Raw genomic sequence first — 25,007 nt, 5'->3', positions numbered from 1 at the left:
ATATGGAGATTAGTTTTCTCTTTTTATTAAAAAAAATGTAATTGACATACAGTATTCTATTAGTTTCAGGTGTATACTAGAGTGATTTGATATTCAAGTACATTATGAAATGATCCCCATTATAGGTCTAGTTACCGTCATTGGTCACGGTACGAAGCTATTAGAGTATATTGGCTGTATCCCCTGTGCTGTGCTTTATACCTTTGTGACTTACTCTATAACTGGAAGTTTGTACCTCTTAATCCCCTTCACCTATTTCACCTCCTTCCCAACTCTTCCTTGCTCTAATAACCATCAGTTTGTTTCCTGTATATATGAGTCTGCTTCTGTTTTATTTTGTTCATTTGTTTTGCTTTTTAAATTTGACATATAAGTGGAATCATACAATATCTGTCTTTCTCTCTCTGACTTATTTTACTTAGCATAATTGTCCTTTAGGACTATACATGCTCTCAAATGGCAAGATTGTATTCTTTTTTATGGCTGAGTAATAGTCCTGTGTGTGTGTGTGTGTGTGTGTGTGTGTGTGTGTGTGTGTTTCCATATATAACTGCCTTTTCTTTATTCATTAACCTATCAATGGACACTTAGGTTGCTTCCATATCTTTACTATTGCAAATGATGCTACAATGAATATAAATAAGAGTTCATATATCTCTTTGAATTAGTGTTTTGTTTTTTTTTGGATAAATACAAGCATTCCTCCTTTTCACTGTGCCCTGCTTTGTTGCACTTCACAGATACTGTGTTTTATCAGCATAAAGACAAGATCCTCACCAGCAAAAGATTATGACTTGCTGCACTTCACTGTTAAAAAATAATGCTAGCCATTGTTTAGCAAGTGTTTTAATTAAGGTATGTATATTGTTTGTTTACACATAATGCTATTGCACACTTAATTGATAGTATAGTATAAACATAATTTTTATATGCACTGGGAAAACAAAAGATTTGTGTGACTCATTTTATTATTATATATGCTTTATTGTGGTGGTCTGCAGCTGTACCTGCAATATCTCTGATGTATGTGTGTACCCAAAAGTGGAATTGTTGGATCTTTGACAGTTCTATTTTTATTTTTTGAGGTACCTTCATACTGTTTGCCTTGTGGGTGCACCATTTTGTATTCCCATCAATAGTGGGTTCCCTTTCCCACACGTCCTTGCTAATACTTGTTCTTTGTTGTCTTTTTGATAATGGCCATTCTCACAGGTATGAGGTGGTATCTCATTGTGGTTTTTGTTTACAGTTCTCTGATTATTAGTAATATTAAAGATTTTTAAATGTGCCTGTTGGCTATCTGTATGTCTTCTTGGAAAAATGTCTATCCAAGTTTTCTGCCTGTTTTTAATTGGGTTGTTTTTTGATATTAAATTCTGTAAGTTCTTTCTATAGTTTATCTGTATAATTAGCAAATATCTTCTCCCACTCAGTAGGGTTTTTTTGTTTTGTTTTGTTTATGATTTCCTTTGCTGTGCAGAAGCTTTTTAGTTTGATGTAACCGTGTATCTATCTCTAAGACTGATGTCAAATAGCTTCCTGCCTGTATTTTCTTCTAGTAGTTTTATGGTTTCAGGTCTTACATTCAAGTCTTTAATCATTTTAAATTTATTTTTTTATGTGGTATAAAATAGTGGCCCATTTTTGTTCTTTTGCATGTAGCTGTCCAGTTTTCCCAACACCATTTATTGAAAAGACTGTCTATTCCCTTGCTCTTCTTGTCTACTTTGTCAGAGATTAATTGGCCATATATATGTGGATTTAATTCTGGGCATTCTCTTCTATCCCGTTGATTTATGTGTCTGTTTTCATGCCAGTGCCATACTGTTTTGATTACTGTAACTTTGTAGTATGTAACAGAGAACATGATACCTCCAGATTTGTTGTTTTTTCTCAGAATTATTTGTTATTTGGGATTTTTTGTAGTTCCATACAAATTTTAGGATTCGTTTTTCTAGTTCCGTGGTTTAATAGAATTTGCATTGAATCTATAGATTGTTTGGAGTTATTTAGACATTTTAACAATAATAAATCTTTCAATCAATAAGCATGGTTTATCCTTCCATTTATTTATGTCATTTTTAATTTCTTTCATCACTGTGTTCTAGTTTTCAGAGTATAGGTCTTTTACCTCCTTGGTTATATTTATTCTTAGGTATTTTATTCTTTTTGATGCAATTGTAAATGGAATTGTTTTCTTAATTTCTCTTTCTAATAGCTTGTGATTAGTATATGGAAATGCAATAAATTCCTGTATGTTAATTTTGTATTTTGTGACTTTATTAAATTTATGTATTAGCTCTAATTTTTTTTGGTGGAGTCTTTTAGGTTTTCTCTATGTAGTATCTTATCATTGGCAAATAGTGATAATTTTACTTCAGTTTAGAAACCTCTTATTTCCTTTTCTTACTTAATTGTTGTGGCTAGGACTTCCAAAACTATGCTGAATACATTTGGAGGGGAGACTGAATATTTTCTAAAAGGTTGGGAAGAATGACAAAGTAAAAGTTGGTAGGAAAGAATGGTACTGATGTATTTCAAGCCATATGTGGCTGGCCAGACGAGGGTGTTCAAATAGGCAAATGGAACAGGAGTATAGGGGAAAGAAGGTTAGCGCTAATTTTGGGAATTTGGCTTTGCTTTATAAATATTGGGAATACAGTTTAGTGATTCTGTTTGTTCCAGATTAATCCCAATTCCCTTCATGACTTGCATGTTCAGTCTGGGGATGTCTTTCATTGCCCTGCCATGAGGGCAGATGACAAGTGTATGTATGAGTGTAAGTCTGTGTGTATATGTGGGGAGGGGGGTGTTGCATTTCCTAGTCCTCTTCTTCACCTAAGTGTACTCCTGCTTCTCTGGCCCGAGCCTCCACCTTTTCTGTCCAGCCTGGGCTGGGATCCCAGCTGCTGTGTGTGACAGTAACTCAGGAAGAGAATAGGAGAAGCGCTGCCCGGTATGTGCTTGGTCATTGCCTGCTGGGACTCCAGCAGAGTCTGTGCACGAAACCCCCACCATTCTTGCGGAGATGCCCACATGATGAATCTGTATTTGAGGAATGCAGCTTTGTTGTTATTATCACTGGGCTGCCACTTAACTGAAAGTTTATAGCAGCCCTAACATAGTTGCTGCTGTCCCATGGTAAGCAGAAAAGGCAAGGGGCCGGAAAGGAATTGTCCGAGTAATGTGCTGTCCTGCTTGCTCTTCCTCCTCTGAAAGATGGGTAATGTAATTGGGAATAATAACCCCCACACGGCCACGGACTAAGGGCCTTCCTGGATCATAGGGAATCCTTAAGCAGGGAATGGAGCAGACAAGGACAGGAGTTCTGTCTTTCATGGAAGGGAGATTCTTTCCAGGCCTGGTAAGCTGGAGAGGTTTTTTTGCAGACCTCACTTTTTCCTCTTTTGATAGCTATGCCCTTGTGATACAGAAAGTTAACATAAGGCTTCCAAGTACCCAGGGTGGCTCGGGACGAGACACCAAGGAGGCCCTTAGGAAAGAATGTGGTTCTAAATAACCCCTGTCTCAAAATGGCTGGCCTGTACCAGGTAGGAAAGGCACCTGGATACGCAGGCCGCGGCCGTTTGGGGAAGGGGGTGGAGTGACATGACTTTGATAGCTTGCCTCCATTCACACTAACATTAATCACGATGACACCCACAAGTGTTATAATATTCAATCTATAATATTAACATGAGAATAATTTGATCCCATATTCTCTTTCAGTGATTGATGATGATAATGACAATGATGATGATTATGTTTTAAAGCAATTCTGCTTAAGGCTGAGCAGTGTGGATCACTATCTCCATTTTACAATGGAGAAAATGAATCACCCAGGAAAGTTCACTTTAATGACAGCTGAAAAGGTCACCATATTTCCCACTAACCGAGTTCATATTGTGCAAGACTGGTAAGAGGTTGACTAAGATTGAATCATATGAAATCACAGATAAATGGCTAATTTTTTACACGTAAAAATGTCAGTGTCATAGACCAAAATTCAACATTACTAGGGAAGCAGCAGCTGCCCTTTCTACCTTTTATAGCGTAAGGTGTTTGGGGTCATTTTAATATTTATTTAAAATGGTCATACCTGGTATTACCTCCATGGTAGGATAGATTTATTTTTCAATTCTAGGAAGGAAGCCCAGTCTGCCATGCTTGGGAGACTCCTCATGGTTCGAGCTTGCCTTCCTCTGCCTCTCAGGCTGCAGCTCAGATAATCTTTTCTCTGAAGGGAAAGCCCTGCCCAGTGGATGAGCGATTCCTGACCAAGGCAGGTAGGTTATCAGTTGCCTCAGTCTTTCCGTGGTTGGACTCTGGACGTAGCCTGGTTTCCCTGAGCCCAGAGTCCATGCGCCAGAGATGAGCCCTGGGCACTCCACAGCCATCACTCTGTAATCCACCTCCTCAATGCTCCCTTGGCTTCCTGACTTACACCCACTCATTCTTGAGGTTCAGTGGTGTTGTGACTTCAAGCCAGCCTTGCACCTGATGGGCTTTTCATTCTTTCATCTGCTGAGAGACTAGCCTCATCCCCAGTATTCCAGCCACTGGCTGATGTCCTGCTTCAAAATGGATGGACCATCTGGACTCGTGGCATTGCCCCCTCCATCTTTGGCCAACTCCTCAGGCCTTGCCAGTCCTGATCACATCAGGCTTTCACAGTCTCCTTTGGACACTGACCTTCTCACTTAGAGCACCACACTCCTCGACTTTCTTCCAAGACCCAGCATGACTTATAGCATGAATTTCCTCCCATGGCAGATATGTTAAACCTTTCTAGATGGCCTTCTGCGTCCCTCTCAAATGGGGCAATAACCACCTAACTTTAGCTGCCCCTATTCCACTTACATGTTGGAGAAGAATCCCATTTTGTGATGGTGATTAAGATGTGGACCAGAAGGGAAGTGGGGGAAAACCAATACCAGCCCATAAGAAGTGATGCAGAGAGAGGAGACAACAGAGCTGATGCTGTGACCTTGGTCATCTCAGGTGTGGCCTGACTGAGTATGTGGTGGGGAGAAACTGTGAATGCTGGCCTGCATCAGCAGCCCTTACACTTGAATACTGGAAAGAACAATGATGGAAAATGCCTTTTAGTGGCCCGGTTGCTTTCAAGCCATTTTTTCCTCCACGATCAGCTAGACACAAACACAAAGGATAAGGTGATTTTTGGAATTTGAGATTTGTCATTCAGTTCAGAAATGCTTTCAGAAAATAACAATTTCTTCTTTCCCTTTCAGACAACAGGAATGATCTTTTATTTCAATTTACTCCTTTTCATTTCTTTTGCTACAAATATGACAAAGTAATAAATAAATAACATAAGGAGCTTTCACTGGGCAAGTACTAAGTATTTTCCTTCCCTGGTTTTGATTATGAGAAGAAGCACAAGATCATGGAAGAATAGTTGTATGAATGTTAAAAAATAAACCGAGTCATATTAAAAATTTTAAGTATATCTGAGCAAACGTAGATTCAAATTGGGCAGAACCAAACTAGAGGTGGTTATGAACATTCCACCAGCCAGAGCTGGGGGAGAGACTATTATGGAGAAAAGGCAGAAACAAAGCAAGGAAATTGTTGGTTGGCTATAGCTTAGCACCTAGGTGGCTGTTTTTGATTGATTACCCTTAGGTTTCACTTTTGTAACCTTGAAGAATTACAGGCAACTCAGTCCAGTAGCCTCCTTGTTAATTAACTTAACCCAACTCAGGTGCCCATTCAGTCATTAACTAGCAGCCCATCACCTTTGGTGGCCTCAATTTGCTCATTAACGGAACATGTGGTTAGATGACCAAGAGGGCCAATTCTGCTGCTCCTGTTCAGTTGGGTGTGCGATGCCTGTTGCAGCCTTGAACTCCTCCAGAATGTATTCATAATGTGTCCCGTCCCGTTTTGCAGCTATTAACATACACATCTAGATGTGATTTTCTGGAGGGTTGGGTTCATGTATTAGATTGAAGGACATTTTTATTTTGAAAATTTTCAAATGTATTGAACATAAAACATTTGAATATAGCAAAACTCCAGGTACTTATCACTCCAAATTAACAAATATTAACAGTTTGCAATATCTGTTTCAGATTTTTAAAAAATAAAAGTTATAGTTTTATTTTTTTTATTCTCCTTAGAGGTAACACCCTGTCCATGCTATAATGTGCTAAATACCTACAGATGTCTCCATTAGCAAAACAGTGTTGTTTCCTGTGTTTTAAAAATTTACACAAATAGTATCAAACTGTTCATATCACTCTGCAATTTGCTTCTTGATCTTAAATTTATAATTTTGAGAACTTACTCATACTACTATTCCATGTAGTAGCTTTGATTTATTCACGTAAACTGTCATAGAATTTCACAGTATAGCTATCTTATAATTAGTTATTAACCTGTTTGGGTGGACATTTAAATTATTTTTACGAGAAAATATAACAAATAATGCTGCTGCAAACATTTTGTGCATGTTTTCTTGGGCACCTGTGCAAGAATTTTCCTAAAGCACATCTGTGGAGGTGGAATTTCTAAGGTAAAATGGCGGGACAGCTTCAACTTCACTATGTATTGCCAAATTGCTCTTCAAAGCACCCAAAAATACTCCTAACACGATTTGCCAGATTCTCTTTTCCCAAATTCTTGTTAAGTTCTATACTATCAAACTTGGAAATTGATCCCAATCTGATAGTTATGCCATGTTACCCCATGTTGTTTTCATGTGTATTTGCTTATTCATATATTTTTGTCCATGCAAATTTCTTCCCCAGGGAATTATATGTTCCTATCTGTATCAAACAGAGTCCTGGCAGGAAACAGATGTCACGCTCAAATTATAATAATCTAAAGGAATTGTTTACCAAGTTGAGGGCAAGTTGGTTTTTTTAATGGTTAAGAAACTTCTTTAGTAGTTCTAGTTTGCCATAAAGGTTTTTGTTCATTTGTTGAGAAAAAATGACAGTCACTTCCACAGCAAGGACTGTAATTTTAAAGAGCTCCTTCTTTTTCCTTTCCTCCTTATTCCTGGAAGTGGTATTGTACAAATAGTTATGGGGCAGCGGGCATGTTCGCTTTGAATTTTGTCCCAGGAAGGGTACTATCAGTTAAGCCCCCAAGAAAGATTCCACCAATCCTGCTCTCTTCATTTGCAAAGTATGCTCTTTTAATGGGAGTGATTTAACCACTCTATCTCATATAGAATATTTGCATTTGTTTGAAATCATATGTCCCTTCCTTTCTTCCTTCTTTCCTTCCTTCTTTCTTTCCCTTTTGAAGTTAGTTAAACTTGGATTCAAATTCTAGCTCTGTCACTTTCATCATCTCTTCAAGTTACAATCAAGCATCAATAGCTTCCTGATCTGCAAGGGAGTAATAATAAATAGCATGACTGTACATACACACACACATACATATATGTGTGCATAGACATACATACAGACATATATGATTATGAACATATATGCAAACTGGACACATGGCAGATGCTTAACTAATGGCAGCTCTCTGTTTTACTATGGTTAGGCACCTACTAGGTACATGCAGTAGGCACTAAAGATACCAGATAAATAAGGCATAGGGCCTACTTTAGAGAGGCAAAATGGTGTGTTCTAGTCGCCACTACAAAGGTCTGCACAAGATAAAACTGGGGATGAAGAATGGAAACCGGAAAGAATTTTATTAAAAAAAAGAAGCCCTTAAGAGGAGAAGACTGAACCAAATGCTGATGAGTAGGTATCTTCTGGGAAGACTGGGAGAGGGGGTTCTCTAAGCGAAGCAGTGTGAGTGAAATAAGGCATCACATTTGTAAGCAAGCAGCTTGGTACATACGGCACAAACCAGGAAAAGAGCAAGTAGAAAAATGTAAGGTGAGAAAATGGGGGAGGGCAGAGGCTTTTAAATGCTAGTCTATGGAAAATACATTTCAAAAAAAGTTCTGTAGACATGAGAAGCCATTGAGGGATTCAGAGCAGGAGAATAATATAATTTGAGTTGCATTTGGGAAAAAAAATTCTACTCACATCATTTGGAAAATTGGAAGGTTTACATGTTATTTAAGATTGTGAGCTTATCTGACCAAATGGATTGGAATCCTTGGTGTCTCCACTTATTAGTTTTGACAACTTGGGCAATTTATTTAACCTCTGTAAGTCTTAATGCCCCTCTCTTAAAATAAGAGTTAATTATATACTCATTTCATAGAGTTTTGAAGGATTCATTGAGATAATTCACACAAAGAATTTAGTGCAGTGCCTGGCATCTAGGAGGCAAAGGTAGGTGGTAGAAACCCAGGGACCTTCCCTGGTCTACAAGTCTTTGAAACCATCTAACTCTTGTCCAGAGGAGAGCTTACCCTTTAGAATTGCCTCAATCCTCTGGGATAGAGTTGATGCTGATCTAGGTTGGCTGTGTGGATAAAGTAATTCTGGTAAAGGGAGGGCAAGAAAAATACAAAGTACAAAGACAGAAACAACTAACAAAGAGTTTCTGATCTTTTTGTGTGATGTAACACAATGTACATTAGAAAGAAGATTTCAGAATTTTTAAAATGCAGAGAGGACATAATGCTCAGTGGAAGAACACTGAGAGAATGAGTAAGGTTAATATGCCTGCTTTCCAGGAGCCATTGCTGAACGAGTCATTATGGACATTGTGTAATTCATTTTTATGACTCGCATTCAAGGGAAATGTTCAATGCAAGGTTAAATATTTCATCTTGAACATCTAAACTCAAGACTAGCATATGTCATTCCTATTCATACCCACCTGGGCCTTGTTGCAATATGGGAATCCTTGGGAAAAGAGGGAAATGAAAAAAAGGAAATGGTGTAATTGGGACTATTCCTGTTCCTGGGATTGCTGCTCTAAGTGTTTGGTTCTCACCTCGTTCCAACAGATGTTCACATGGCTTATAGTTGCTTGTGCAATTTATAGGTATTTCTACCACTAACATGAGAGCTCAGTTAGTTTGGATAGTATTAGAAGTTCTGTCTGAAGAATGAGATTTTAACTTAACAAACAAATTAATTCTAACTGTTCTAGGAGAGAAGCATGAATGCTTCTGAGAAAATAAATATAAATCTGTTCTTCTGCACATCACAGCTGGTTGACCTTCTGCCAGAATGGGAACTTCAGGGATGCTCTCAGCCTCCTCCTGATACCCTGCGTGTCTGTCTGGTAACTGGAGCTTCTTTGCCCATGGCCCTCAGACAGGATGATTTGCTAACTGGTTTGGGCTGCCATCAAAATTTGCTTCTTTGGTGTTTTGTTGAAGACTAATTTTGTTTTACTTTCTTTTTCAAAATGAAGTAAAATAAATCATCAAGAAAAAGGAAGTCAGGACATGTGTATGAGCATGGTTGCATAGAGGGACAAACTCTGAACAAAGTGCTCATCAGCTTGTGCATAACTTGAACAACTTGGCAAGGTTTAAGACCTTGGGCAAGTCCCTTTGCCTCTTTGGCTTCAGATCCTTATGCCAAGAAAGGGGGTTGGGTTATTAAATCTCTTAGTCTTCTTTCAGTGTAAAATGCTATGGCTTTCTATTATTTAACACTGCTTACAGATGCTTAAAATCAAATAGAATTCTACATTTTTTTTTTTCTGGAGAAATGTAGTATTCATCAGCTTCACAGCAAGGAATCAAGGAACGAGAAAACAAGAATAGCAACTCTACTGAAATATATTTTTACTTGTTAAGGGTGAATGGAATAATGTAAAGCAAATAGAGTAAGTCCTCACTAATGTCAGTGGCAAATTCTTGGAAACTGACCTGAAGTGAAATGGCATATAACAAAACCAGTTTTACCATAGGCTAATTGATATAAACAAGAATTAAGTTCCTATGACATATTTCTGGTCACAAAAAATATCACCAAACTTCCAAAAAAAGACCCAAAACACTTCTTTTATTAAACACTGAAATAAATGTGAGCTATACAAACATTTAAGAAAGAATAATAAAAACAAATAATATAATTATTTTCCACCCTGATTATTCCAGTCCTGAGTCGCATGTGGCTGTGCCTATTCTGGCAGCTCAGGTACAAGGTGGGAATCCATCCTGAACAGGACGCCCTTTCATCACAACATGCATGCACATGCACACACATGGACAATGTAGACATGTCAATGAACCTAACATGCCCAGCCTAGGGATGTGGGGAAGAAATGGGAGTCCCCAGAAAAAACCCCACACAGACATGGGGAGAACGTGCAAACTCCACACAGACAAGGGCCCCAACCAGGAAACAGTTTTTTTCTCATCAATGTTATAATGAAATGACATTGAACAAAATATTATTTGAGTACTCGCTGTATGTCTTTACGGGAAGATTACAGACAATGATTCTTATAGGTCAGGGATAGAGGGGTAGGGGTTGGGGGAGGACAAATTATGGCTATGGGACAAATCTGTCCCACTGCTGGTTTGGTAACTGAAACTATTGGAACACAGCCAAGCTCATCCATTTAAATGTTGTCCCTGGCAGTAGAGTAGTTGCCACAGAGACTTGAATGGCCCATGAAGCCTACAGTGTTTATTTTCTGGCCTTTTACAGAAAAGTTTGTCCACCCGTTCTATAGGAAATCAAAGTAGGTTGTCTTCATTAGTATTCATGGAGCTCTGTTGTCCATGTAAGAGTGTCCTGCTTGGGGAAGAGTTTGGAGTTTCTCTCTTACTTGAGGGTTCAGCAAGGACCTGGGTCTCGACCCTACTTTTCATGAGCGCAGCCTCTGGACCTGCAATTCTGACTTACACTGATTCTCAAGGGTGTTTGGAGTTTTAAATGCCTCCACCCAACAAACACCTCTTTTCTGGAATGGTATGATAGGCTTTAGGTTAGGGATGTTTTGGAGCAGGGGCCTTGTGTGTCTTTCTTGAGGTAACTGCCCAGCCCCATGCTGCTCTGATCAGAGGGCCAGCTTTGGTGAAACATGTGGCCAAGGGGATAGCTGGTGGGAGCCATGGTGGCTTTTTCCCTCATCCAAGTCATTGTCATTTCTTGCCCTGGCTCCCAGAATGCCTTGCAAACTGACCTGTCTTTTTCATCCAACCAACCCTCTGTTGTTCTAGAAGAAATTCTCTAAAACATCTATCTTAGTCCATGACTTTTCTGCTTAAAATCCTCCAGTGAGTCCTTGCTATGGGCAGAATAAAACCCATCCTTGGTAAATGGGGCAATTAAGACTCTCAGTATCTAGTTGTATCCCCTCTTTCCAACCGTTCATTCTAGTTCCTTGGTACCCTTCATGTTCTCTCTGATTGATCCTAAGTTCTGTGAGAGCAAGATCTGAGTGCAATTTATGTTTTTGTCCACTGATCCCCCCTTATTTATTTTCTATAATGAATATGTTTTCTGTTAGACAGGGCAGGGCTCCAGCCTGCCCCACTGATTTCTGTATGGCTAGCACTAATAGTGCTGGCACAGAGCGTCCTTCAAACATATTTATAGAGTGAATGAATGAATAAATAAATAAATGCTGCTTTGTAATAATATAATGTTTTTTTAAGAGAACTAAAAAAAGATTGAAACAAACTTGTATTCATTTTAAAGGACACTCCTATAAACATAAGAGAACACAGATTCTGAGAAACTTGGGTCTTCCTCCTAAATCTGCCACCATATGACACTGGAGAAGTTTTAATTTTCTTACCAACTTTAATGTTCTTATTTATTTTTTGATTCTCTAAGTTTTCTTTTGATACCCAGTGCCTATTAGCTACACTACCAGGTTACCTTGAATATCACAATGAATCAAGTAGTAACCTGTCCTTTGAAGAGTTTTTTATGGAAGATGGGAGCTCTGAGAAAGGGTTCATGGGCAGGAAGCTGGTTCTAATTAATTAGACTTTTACAATGATCACAGGGAAAAATACTGGGAAGTATATTAGCTTGGTGGAGAGGGGTAAGAAAAAGAGCAAAATTAAGTTAGTGAGAATGAAACAAATAGGGTAATGTATCAGGTCTTCCCATGAACTGCCTTTTCCCATACAAGCAGGTGACCCTACATGCCCACATGTAAACTCAGAGTTCAAGTCACGTTGATACATTTAAACATTTATGCTTTAAGATTTTGGAAAAAATACTCTCATTCTCTCTCCACCTGCCTTTGTCTCTTACTCTTCCCACGGTTCCCGCCCCCAATTTCTCTCCCTCTCTCCCCCGCCTCCTTACTGATTTTTCTCCAGGGCTGCTCCATACAGCCCAGAATATTCTTCTTTCAGCTTCTACATCTCTGGGCCATTTAATGCGTATCTCATTTAATAGAGATTCAAAGATTAATAAGGCAAATACATTAAAATGCCCTTAGCTGAGTAGAAAGGCCTTTCAGCTGGCTGGGAAGTTCCTCAGGAGTGCAACTCAGATTCCCAGGAGAAGGGAAAGGGATCCACTTACTCTGTCTTTCCCTGTCTGTGTTTATGTTCAAGGTCACGAGGGCACTTCCCTCATGAGCTTGTGGGGAGGAGCCATCTTGCTTTCATAGCGTGTGAAATTTCTGGCAGATTTTATTTTAGAAAAGATCAAGGCCCTGAAGAAGAAAGAGGCTCAATTGGCAGACAGCCCCATAAATTCATATTCCATATTGTCTTCGCACTTAATATTCAGTGGGAAGGCTCTTCACAGTTCTAATTGTCAGTAGCATTTCCTGTTAGAAAAAAGTAACTAGATCCCCAGAGGATTCATTTCTCATCATCAATAGAAAACAATCAATCAATAGGGTTTTAAAAAATTTTTACTCAGTAGACTAATTTTTAGAGCAGTTTTACAAAAAGATTGAGCAGAAAAATACAGAGAGCTACATAATTTACCCTCCCCCCGTATTTCCTATGATTAACATCTTACATTAGTGCATGATATTTCTTATTATTGGTGCATGTATAGTGATATATTAACTAAAGTCCATAATTTAGATTAGGGCTCACTCTTTGTGTTGTACATGTCTATTGGTTTGGACAAATGTATAATGAGGTGTATCCACTATTATCATACAGAGTAGTTCCGTTGCCCTAAAAACCCCCTGTGCTTCTCTATTCACCCCTACCTCCCTCTCTCCCCACTGAGTTCCCTGGCAACCACTGATCTTTTTACTCTAATAGATATGCCTTTTCCAGAACATTATATAGTCGAAAAGTATACAGTGTATATAACCTTTTAAAACTGGCTTCTTTTACTTAGTTGTATGCACTGAAAGTTCATCCAAGCCTTTTGTGGCTTCATAGCTCATTGCTTTTTATACTCAAGTGATGTTCCGTTATGGATGTACCAGTTTGTTCATCCATTCATCTACTGAAGGATACCTTATTTGCTTCCAGGTTTTGGCTATTATGAATAGAGCTGCTATAAACATTTGTGTGCAGATTTTTGCGTGGACCCAAGTTTCTCACTTATTGGAGTGAACATCAAAGAGTGCAATTGCTGGATCATATGGTAAGAATATGTTTAACATTATAAGGACTTGGTATTTATTTTCTAAAGTAGTTGCACCATTTTATATTTCCATCAGCAATGAAGAGCTACTGTTATTTTACACACTCGCCAGCATTTGCTATTGTCAGGGTTTTGAATTTAAGTCATTCTAGTAGGTGTGCAGTAGTAGCTTATTGTTGTTTTAATCTGCAGTGTGCTTATGACATGTGATATTGAGCATCTCTCCATGTACTCATTTGACATTTGTGTATCTTTCTGATGAAGTGTCTGTTCAGACCTTTTGCTCATATTTTTGGTCTGAATAAAAGATGTTTATTTATTCTTTAGCCAAACACAATAATTGATTTCCATCTACAATCATTTTTTAAGATAAGAAACAGTAGTTGAACAGAAGTACCAGCACTGGCCTTGTGCTATGGACATGACACTTGGCTGGGACACAAGGACCCAGGCATCGGATGGGCTGCAGACAGGGAGGCCAGGGAGCCCTCTCCAGGAAGGCCCTGCAGCACCTCCCACATGCAGGTACATGGTCTCAAAGTCTAACTCATTTTCGTAATAGGTATCTTTAATAATAAGCTGTGTCTGTGAATCATAGCTTCCAGGTAGTTCAACTTTAGCTTTGGTGTTTTTAACTTGGTTATTTTTTCTCATTGTCTCTCAGATTGCTTTCATCCATACATAGTATATAATCAAATGTGGCGAAGTCTTCTTTAGTAACCTGTCTTATTGGTGGGCTGTGCCAATGCCATGATTTCTTAGGCAGCTCACAGCTTTTGGAACTGGCGACCGGCCCATGTTCCAGTAGGATGCTGTCAATGGCCGACTTCCTGGAAATGTTCAAATCAGTTACGAGTTTTCTGAAAACTGCTTTTGCTGTGGATGATCGACAGATGTAACTCAAACATGCCAACGTCATCAGCTTAGGCACCTGCTCAGCCACCTTCCCTCATAAACACTTGCTCACTTTTAATTAGGTTGTTTTCTTATTGTTGACTTTAAAAGGAGCTCTTTGTATATGGCTGTGGGGGCGGGGCAGGGAGGTGGGGTGGGTGGAGGAGTGCAAAGGGGGGAAATTGAGACAATTGTAACAGGATACATTAAATTAAATTTTAAAAAATGGATGGATAATCAAAATCCTAACCTCAAATAATCTCTGATGGCATGAATGTTATCCATCTTGGTGGAAGCACTAACGGGCTTTATACCAGGTCTCCCCAGATTGCACTACCTAAGAAGACTCCTGAGAAGCATCTGGGCCTGAGCAAGATGCATACACGCTCTGTGCTTCTTGAAGGCACCACCCAGGCACTAACTGTGCTTGGGTCAGCATACTTCTAAGAAACTTGCTCAAACGCATTCATCTTATTACAGTTATCCTTGGTGTCTGGGAGCTAGTGTTCTTCTAATTGTCTGGAGCTGTATGATCCTTGTCGAATTACTGTACAGATGAGTTTTAAGAACTTTTTATTGGTGGAAAATATGACTCATGATGGTGTGCAGCATACTATGTTGTTTTGAGGTCCTGCTATCCAAGGATCTTAATTTTCTTAGCAGTACTTGGGTTCTAATTGCTTTTTCTGCTATGAGTTCATAAATAGAAAGTGTGTTTACTTTGGCCAGGGAGGATTTAAAAAAAAAATACCATAAGTTTCAACTCCAGAGAAAGAGGAAGAATTTTGTGATAGCTGAAAGATAGGTCTAGAATTGGAAGAACCTTTGTCTTTGGTTAGAACTTCACCTAACCCTAGAGGGCCAAAGAAATATCTGATAACATTTACTTTAACTTGATATACCAGTCACCATGAACAGAGCCTTGAGTTGGACAAATATAAAAGAAGACTTCTTGGTCTAAGTCTACTTGACAGAACTTCTGCTAAAGAAACTCAGAGTTAGTGTTGAAAAGTATGTGGGGAAGAAGAGAGATCATTCAGGCACTAGCTTTACTAAGTATGTACTAGCTGAATCTCAGTTTCTCCTCCTTCTTCAAGTGGCTGATTTTCAGCTACAGATCCATACAATTTCTGCAAAGTTCATATTCAATATGTTCTCCTTAAAAGGTTTGATAGGGAAGAGGAAGAGCTTTTCCTGAAGCTATCATGGCTGAATCTATTCTTTTAGGTTTGAATTTAAATTTCACTTCCTCCAGGAAGCTTTTCCATCCTTCAAGTAAAAAATTCAACTGCCAAAATTGCTTAAAGCCTTTGCTGGAAGAGACTCAAGTTTTATCTACTCATTTTCTAATGCATAGGAGTCTTATACAGACATACCTCAGAGATATTGTGGGTTTAGTTCCAGACCATTATAATAAAGTGAGTATCACAAAAAAGTGATTTGTAATCTTCTTGCTAGTGGAGAGTCTTGCCTTCAATTTAAAAAAGAAAAAGCGACATCTTTGAGGCACAGTCAAATGAAATGTAATGCAATGATGTGTTCTTGCATTATGATTATTTATGTTACATATATTTCCTCCATCAGAGTAAAAGCTTTGGCAGAAAACAAACAGATTTGAGAACACTAAAAATGAGTGCTAGGAGAAAAAGGAATCTTGCTAATATTTTCAAAAAGTGACCTTTTATTTCAGAAACTATCTGGAGCTCACTAAAGAGAAAGCTTACAAAGAATCAAGGCTATATTTTCGGGGTTTGGAGAATGCTTCATCTCACAAGGACAGACGAAGTGATTCCAGAAATGTTTTTCTACCTAGGGCAACAGGGAGGATTTGTTAGGAGGTTGCTGGCAGGTTTGAGGACAGGGTTTGTATACTCTGTTTTCTTACTCCACAAGAGCTGATCTCGGGGTTGGTGTGTGTGTTTGAAGTCTGCACAGGAAGTTTGAGTTATGAGAGCCTCACTGCTCAATGAATTCCAAGGCTCTAGGAGCATGGGCCAAACCATGGGCCAAGCCATGGGCCAAGGGCAGCGCAGAATGCTGGCCATTGTGTGCAAAAGTGGGGCAGAAGGGAAGGAAGCGACTGGCCCCCGGGCAAGGAAGCCAGTGGTTTGGGACCTGCGATGGAGATGGGTGAGGACGTTGTGATACTATTATCACTCAGGATTGCCTTAGCAAGCTGTATTTGTCTAACCTCCAAGGTACCTGGCCACGACCCCATGTGGTAAGAATTTTGCTGTGAGAACGTGTACCTCAGTCACTGTGGAAAAAGATGCCGTTTCATTGTGAAAAGGTTTTTACAATCTGCAGTTTGCTATAGGCCAGCAATCCTCCCCTGAAAGCCTTGAAAAAATTGAAAAATAAATTTAGAGTTTATGCATAATAAAAACTTGATGTGCCATAAAAATTGCTTCTCTCGGAATGCACCAGGAGCCATGTCTGAGCCACATCTTCTGGGGCTTATGTCGGGTGATGTGTTGATTTAATTTCCTGATCCATGCCAAATGAAATAAATATCCCTAGTTTTGATCTGGTAACATAGAGTGGATGGCCAAAGGGATTTGTGATCAAAGGTTGTACTCCCTGAAGGACTAACAGTTGAATGCTCTACTTTAGTGAATTACAGCTTTAGCCTGGTTGACCGAAGACAGTTGGGCATATGCTTACATGGAGACAAGTAGTAAAGTAACCTTAAAACAAATAATTCGGACTGTGCCCAACTAGTCACGCACTGGCTTCGACTGCATATACTGTCTCTTGAAGTGTGGCAGTGGACCTCAGAATGTTCCATTTGCAGCATCTTTGTTAAGGTTATACTGACCAAAATTAATTGGGTTTGGCTCATGCAGTGAGATCAGCTTAATATTTACTCAGTTTTAAACTCTTCTGGAGAAAGCATACTGAATTGATTCAAATCAGATAAGTTGTGTACGGTGTCTAAAAATAAGCTATTCACATTGCCGATTCCTAGTCCAAAACTCTGCAAATCTCTCACTTTGGAGAGAAAGTTCTTTGTCCTTTCCTATGGTCATGGCCTTGTCATGTGCACTGTCTGTTACGGATGGGACACCACTTGCAGTGGTCGTTAATCTTACCAGCACTCCTGCCAGCCATTACCTTGCTGAGGCCTGGCCATTGAACCGGCAGATGTGTTTACACCCGCTTCGTTGCCACTGTTTTCCTATTTATGTAAGTATCCTGCTAATACTGGATCCCGGAAGCTTCTTAAACCCTCACAATACTAAAGAAATCTATATAGTAAAAGAAAACTATGAACCTTCTTAACAAAAAAGAAGAAATTAAATTTCAAGTAAGAGTGTTATTTTTGCTTTCCTCAAGGGGTTTGGACCAGTGTCTTCAGATATTGCATATTTGGGGGAAAACCCCAAAGGGAAATGTCTTTGTATTTCTAAATTGATGGGCTTCAATTTGAAATATAATGGCCTCTGCATGTTAAACAAAGTGGGAAACGGAGACACCCGAGAACTTCAGACACATGCATGATGGGAGCATGCGGTGCATACTGAGTCACAGGCTCCAGCCCAGTGTATGTGCCATGGATCCCACTTTCTTCCAAAAATCACAAACATGAAGTAATTTTAGCTTAAGTTTGCTTTCTTTCTTTATAAAGTTATTTAAAATGTTTTAAAAATTCCAATAAATCAAGGGTGGATACTGCTATAAAAAGTCATTGTCCAGTTTGTTTAAAATGGACATATTAATATAGATGAGAATATCTTAATGCTTTTATTCAGTTAACACAATTGTATAGTAGAAAAGTCTAATTGCAGGGTTAGAAACAGGAACCTGCTGTTTCAACATTTCTGAACCATTAATGTTTGGAATTTTAATGGCTATAGCCAACATTTTTCTATTTCCCTTAAGTGGAAATATCTCTTGCTCTGAATATTTGTCTAACATCTATCTGTAAGCATGTACACATACAGAATTATTATATATGTTTAAAGATGATTTACTCAGTGGTACCATTTGATATTTAAGTCAGGATTAGACAATGTCAGGATTACAACCCAGATTTCTTTAGCATCTTAGACTGATAGATCACTTTATAGAAAGTCAGTCTCCCAGACACGGCAATCCATAAGAAAGATAAAGAATAGATATTGTTTCCAGAGAAGTTGTCCCATTTTAAATTAAAAGCTTTCCTTAAGTAAATTGCCCTTAAATCAGTATTCCAATATTGCTGAAGGAAATGTAAATTGCTTCTTTTGCAATTATACCTAGAAAATTTGAGTAGACTCCCTCAGACTAACCACTTCTTTAAAAATCACTATTATTCTAATTTAACCATACTATTTTATATAGGCAGACTTTTCAAAGTTGTGGAAAATTACAAACATATACAAAGTAGAGAAAATAATATAATACAGCTCCAGGTACCTATCACCAGTTTCAGCTGTTAGCAACATTTTGGGACAGGGTTTTGATTAAATCGTTTTATCAGGAAATATCTTAAAGTATAAGAAAATTGTGTGGCTTCCATCAGCTACCCAGGCCAGATTTTACTAATTTCATTATGGCCTACACTTTTGAAAAGAATTCTTGACAAAATTGGAGGGTAGTTGAATAAGTTTGAAATAGGAAAATGGCCAACTTAGGGGAAAGGATTCTGTATTCATTGTTTCATTCATTTAATTAGTGATGAGTAAGTACCTATTACATGCCAGCATTGTTGGGCACTAGGAGGCAAAGATGCTAACATCGGGTCCAGCCTTCTGACAGCTGACAGTCTACTAGAGGATGGAAAACAGCCCCATCTCATAGCTGACTTTCACTTTAAAAGAACAGAATGAGCTACAAAGGAAAAGATAAATCTATTTTTGGTTTGATAGGAAACCCCAAATCAATCTCAGAAAACCATACCACACAGTAATAAAAAAATTAACATAGAAATGACTACAGCTTGGTGCATAAAATAAAGAACTAGCAATGGCCTTAGTTCAGTGAATAATATGTGGGTTACAGAATTTCTGTGGAATTGAGTCCAGGCATAAACCAACCTGTGTGAATTGGACTAAGCTCTTCAAATGTTAAGGCAGACTGATAATGCAAACCTTAAGGATGCTGTTGCAACCCAGACAGTAAAAGCAAAGTAGGGAGGTTGTAACTAAACCTCAGAAGAAAAATTCTTCTGAGACACGGAAATGTGAAGAAAAGGAAATGTTTATTTTCGGTGCATGCTTTAAGTAAGCAATTCCTATTTCTAATTTCAAGTAGCTTCAAAGGAAGTGTCCTTTCATCTGATTGAATGTGGAACAACTTGCAATGGTATCTTAAACATAGCAAAAGCTTTTAAAGAGGATTGGTTTCATGTAGGGGCATAGAGAAAAAGAAAAAAAAAGAATGAGAGGAAAAGGAAAAGTTAAATAGCATAGGAGGGTTAGACTATGATGAATGAGTAAAGTCTCACCATTTTCTAGGGGGCCAGCCCGGCAGAGCAGTAAATAGCATCAACTTGGCAGCCTGAATGCCTGGGTTCAAATTCTGCTTCTACCAGTAGTCAGCTGTGTGTTAAGCAAATTACTTAACTTGTCTGTGCCTTAACTTTCTCATTTTTACATGGGGAAAATAATAGTTCCACATACAATGAGCTTGTTGGTAGGATTATCTGAAACACGTATGAAGGTAACTGTTCTAGAGCCAGAACTTCACAAATGCTTGCTGTTTATCATTTGCTCTTTTCTCAGGGTTCTTCTTACAAACTATCATTTGTTCTTCTAATAGCCTCAGTCTAGGTTCCTGCTTGTCCCCTTATCTTGACAAACCTCTGTCCAGATAACAAAATTCTGTATTTTCTTTAGCAGGCTCTGGTTAACCGGTCAGAAAAGGCCTTTCACCTCTAATTTCTGCAATCCTCTAATTGCCGTATAAAAAGAAATCTCAATTTAAAAAATAGAAAGGGGTGTGGGAGAGAGGCACAGAGAGAGCGAGAGAGAGGGAGAGAGAGAGATTGAGAATCAGATTTTCGGATGTTTAAGAAGCAAAACTTGGGTAGAAATAGAAACCGCAAGTATGGACATATTCAAACCAGAATTATGTAGGAGCTTAGCAGGAAAAAATATTATGTCCTGTTGTGGTTTATCCACAAGTTGGAGTGCTGGGTCAATCCTGGAGATTCTAAGACTGTTTTCAACCCAGAAATTCCTATGTTTTTGAAGAGCCAAAAGACTCTTCTAAAATGTTAAACAGACAGACCAGCTTCTTAAGGTAATGGCTCCATTTCCTCTGCTGCTGAGATGTGACAACAGACCAACACCAGTTCCTGAAGGGATCTCAGTTCCCCCTCAGGGCAAAGATCTTCCCTAGAGCTGTTTAAGGCTATCCGTCATCTTTTTGCATATTCACCTTCTTTCAAAGGAGTGTTTGTTTGTTGGGCCTCAAGATTTGTTAGTTGAGTGAGGCAGGAGGCACAATTCTGTGCTGCTGCGAGAAGTTCCCTCACCTGCCTTCACTCCCCGCCCACCATGCCTACCTGGAAAGCTGGGAAGAGGGGCTGTGACAAAACTTCATGGATATCTTTTGGCCACTTCCCCTAATTTCTTTGCTAGGCCTGGCGTGTCCGAAGTCATTCATTTAGTATCATTTGCTTTCATTGGTCCGAGAGAAGTTTAGTTCTCTGGGCAGGCATTGCGGCAGCCCAGCAGTCCTCTCTTAAAATGCAACTTCTCCGAATTACCTCACCCCTTTAGAGCCTGAAATGTAAAGACAAATCCTTAGAGAGCGTTTCCCTAGGAATCCAGGTCATGAGTTCTTGTACAGACTTGCATCTGGAGAGAAGGTACAGTCAAGTGGAAAGAAAAGTACAAAAAGGTCAGGGGGCCTGGAATGATCACCTTGCCTGCTGGGCAATGTACTTAGAGGAAAGCAGGATTCTGTCAATGGCGTATTTGCAAGCTTTCACTCACAGCTTCTCTGTAGCTCAGCGTCTTCATATGCACAACAAAGATAATGATGCGTGGGTCCTAGAGTTGTTGAGAAGATGACAGAAAGTGATGGAGTCTTTCTAAAATTGTCCACTGGAGTGGGGAGCACATAAAGCAGGGGTGATAGGGTGCTTACTGTGGATATAGACACTCAAGTTTTGTTGTAAAAATGTATGGCTAGTTTGTATTCTGTTCAAAAATATAGTTCTTCTCTCCACATATTTTAGTTTTATTTTGCCATGAGATGATTAGCTATGTTTATTCTATAGCTCTGTAAATCCTTTGGGACTCCTTGATATGAGAATCTTGACCATGATATACACAAGACCTTTGGTAAAAAGTTGTTCCTTAGTACTGAGTTGGTACCAGTTTTTACATTTTAAACAAATATTATTCTTGTATAAATTTGCCTAGAGACAGATCTAATGAGAATATACACATTTTCATCATGAACGTTGGACAAACTGGTTCTCTTTTGTAGATGAAGAAATTGGGTCTATGTCTCAATCTCCTTTTCATCTCTCGTGTTGGGTTGATCCTATTTCTCTGAGGTTATTTTTGTGGATGCCCTCCCCTTCTCTCCCGGTCATGCTAAAGATACATGCAGGCAGGCGTGTGCCCCCAGCACTTTTCCCCTGAATCGATAAAGGTGCAGACTTGCCTGGCCTTCAGCATTCTCCTACAGCCCTTGCTGAAACCAACAGGCAAGCACAGTTCACACAAGGGGCGCCTCTGGTCGCAGGGCCCCGCTGGCCAGAGAGCTGATCTCCCTGGGTCCCATGGGACGGTTAGAGTGTGAGAGACGGTTCTGGGCAAGCTGCCACCCCCCAGTCGCTGCACAGGCGGCAGACTGAAATACACTCCCCATCTGCTTGTGAAAAAGGCCCATGTAATTGTTCTGGAGCTTAATCTGAGGGACAAGCTTTCAGTTTACCATACACCTGGAGGCTGCAGAGGCTCCCTCAGGGAATGTGAGCAGCGAGATACCATTTTTGCGCCCTCTCTTGGCCTCACCACAGCTCCTTGGTACCTCCCAGAAAGAAGCTTCTACACTCATCTGGGGCCCTGATTTTTATAGTTGTCACCCAGGAGATACTTCCAGATCTTCCGGTCTAGAGGATCAGCAGGGTTTACAACTGTGGTCCTGCAAGATTATGTATACTGATGAAATATAATTTCATACATTAGAAGCTGCTGCCTAGAGATCTGGCTTCCAATTAAGCCTGAAATGAGGTGCTAAGATCCCTCCCTTTTGAATACTGACAGATTTTGGCACATACTCAACAATGGGGACCTATCAAGAATAAATCATGGTACTTAATCACAAAAGTCTGAGGGACAACCAAGAGCTAGGGTGAGGTTGAACTGTAAGATTTATCTCCTATAAGAGCATACTCCTCAAGACTGGGAGAGGTATCTTTCTCCACTAATACATAGAAACAAACACAGAGAGTCAAGAAAAATGAGGAAACAAAAGAAAATGTATTCCAAGCAAAAAAACAAAATAAGACAAAAACCTCAGAAAAAGACCGTCATAATGGACATAAGCAATCTACCTGATGAAGACTTCAAAGTAATAGTCATAAAGATGCGCACCAAACTCAAGATAAGACATGGATGAACACAATGAAAACTTCAACAAAGAGATAGAAAATACCAAACAGAAATCACAGATCTAAAGAATATGATAACTGAACTGAAGAATATATCAGAATTCAACACAGACTAGTTGAAGCAAAAGAAGAGAGCAGCAACCGGTAAGACGAGGGCAGTGGACCTCACCTAAACAGGGCAGCAGGAAGGAAAAAAGAATTTAAAAAAGTGAAGATAGCTTAAGGGGACTTTGGGCAACATCAAGTAGAATATCATTCATATTATAGAGATTTCAGAAGGAGAAGAGAGAGAAAGGGGCAGAGAACTTATTTGAAGAAATAAAATTTATTAAACATAAGGCAAATAAATTGTGTTCATTTTTAGTTTTAATTTTCTAAGCCAAGTTCAAATTAAAGTTTTTATGTCCTCACCTCCCCTCACCATTTCTTTTGTCCTCTTTAGTCCCTGTTTTAAATGAATTCACTTTAAGCTTCTTCTTTTTCTTTTTTTTTTGATACCAATTAACTTCAGATAATGAGAACTTCATATACAAACTCAAACATGTTAGATTTGAACAGCACTTTACTCTTTGCAAACACTTCTATAGACCTTGTCTCATTTAAATTTAACAAGAAACCCATTGTTAATTTACTTTCTCCATATTATGTAAAATAATATTTAAGATAGAATAAGTTGCCAGTTTTCTTAACCTTTTAACACTTTTAATTACCACAAAAATCTCGTGTCTCCTAGAAATTCTAACCTAACGCATTTCCTAAGGGGGACCAACCTTTCACCTTCAATTAAGAAATATCAATATACTCTGACTAGTATGGCTCAGTGGGTTGGGAATCATCCTGCAAATTGAGAGGTTGCTGGTTCGATTCCTGGTCAGGGGACATACATGGGTTGTGGGCTGGGTCCCCAGTTGGGGGCCTGTGAGAGACAACTGATGGATGTTTCTCTAGCACATCGATGTTTCTCTCCCTCTCTTTTCCCCTCCCTTTCCCTCTCTCTAAAAATAAATAAATAAAATCTTTATATAAAAAAAGAATCATCAATACTTAAAAAATAGAGTTAATTTCTATAGGCATTCTTCAGCCAAGATTTGGTTAAACCTTATTTCTAGAATTTTTGTTAGAAAAATAATTTGTGTTCTAAAACATAAATTTGTGACATTTAATATATGGTTAAAACAATATGCAGTTCCAGGTTTTTGGCACATCTTACTGAGCTGGATACATGGCCCTTCCCACATCAGGTAGTAATCACTTGGGCAAGACTGTAGAGCCATCCATGTCAGCCCTTAGACGTGGGCCTTTGACTCTGTCTCATATTCTTCTTACCACAAGAGCCCCTTTCAAGTTCTGTGACACGTAGGAGCTACTGTCACCTACATATAGTTAACCCACAGTTCCAGAAAGTCTTAGAAAGCTGAGAACACATGAGCCTCTTTGCATTCATCAGGACTTCAGAAGATTGAGACATTACTATCACCTGGAGAAATCAGAGAACAAGTACTTGGCTGGATGTCAAAAGATGGAACTGATTCAGAGGAGCACGTCTCCAGCCAAGAGAAGAGATAAGGCAGAGGAGGGAGGTTTAGACCACAGTCGGGAGGGTGAAAGTCAAGATAAACCCTGCGGGTTTCCTCCTGTAGCCTGTGGCAGGCGGGGAGGACGTGTTCAGCCTTTGAGCAGGATAGTGAAATAATCAAAGCAAACTGATGCTTCTATACAGTGGGGAAGATGCCTAAGAGAAAAAGTGTGAGTAGAGACCCATGAGAAGGTTATCAAAGTATGTATAGACCAGAGAGCCAGAGAGCTTGAAGGGTCTTAGTGGTTCTCTAATTCAACATTTTTTTTCAGTGCATAAATCCTACCTTACTCTCTTTGATAAAGGATGAAGACCAGAAAAAACCGAAGGGCCAAATTGGGATGGTGGAGTGGAAACACCAAGAAAGCAATGAGTGCCAGTTTCACCATAAAGAAGAGACAAGTGCCTTTTCCAAGTTAGCATGGACTATCCTATCCTCTCATTTTGCTGCCTTCCCAGCATACTTCGCCAGCTCTTTGGAATTTCTCTCTAGCTTCCTCTTCCTTGCACTCGAGTGGAATCTATTCACTGAGGGTGGATCTCCCTAGATTTT

At 39.2% G+C, this 25,007-nt stretch overlaps 1 pseudogene; it reads right to left on the bottom strand.

Moving 5' to 3' along the window:
• Positions 1-25,007, bottom strand: part of LOC129074738 (low molecular weight phosphotyrosine protein phosphatase-like) — a 191,769-nt pseudogene that overhangs the window by 153,896 nt on the left and 12,866 nt on the right.

Source organism: Pteronotus mesoamericanus, unplaced genomic scaffold (assembly GCF_021234165.1).
Source record: "Pteronotus mesoamericanus isolate MK-2021 breed Mesoamerican mustached bat unplaced genomic scaffold, CSHL_Meso_final contig_50, whole genome shotgun sequence".
NCBI classification, from domain to species: domain Eukaryota; kingdom Metazoa; phylum Chordata; class Mammalia; order Chiroptera; family Mormoopidae; genus Pteronotus; species Pteronotus mesoamericanus.
Note: the sequence above shows the minus strand (reverse complement) of the source record. Positions and strands in the feature narration are given on the sequence as shown.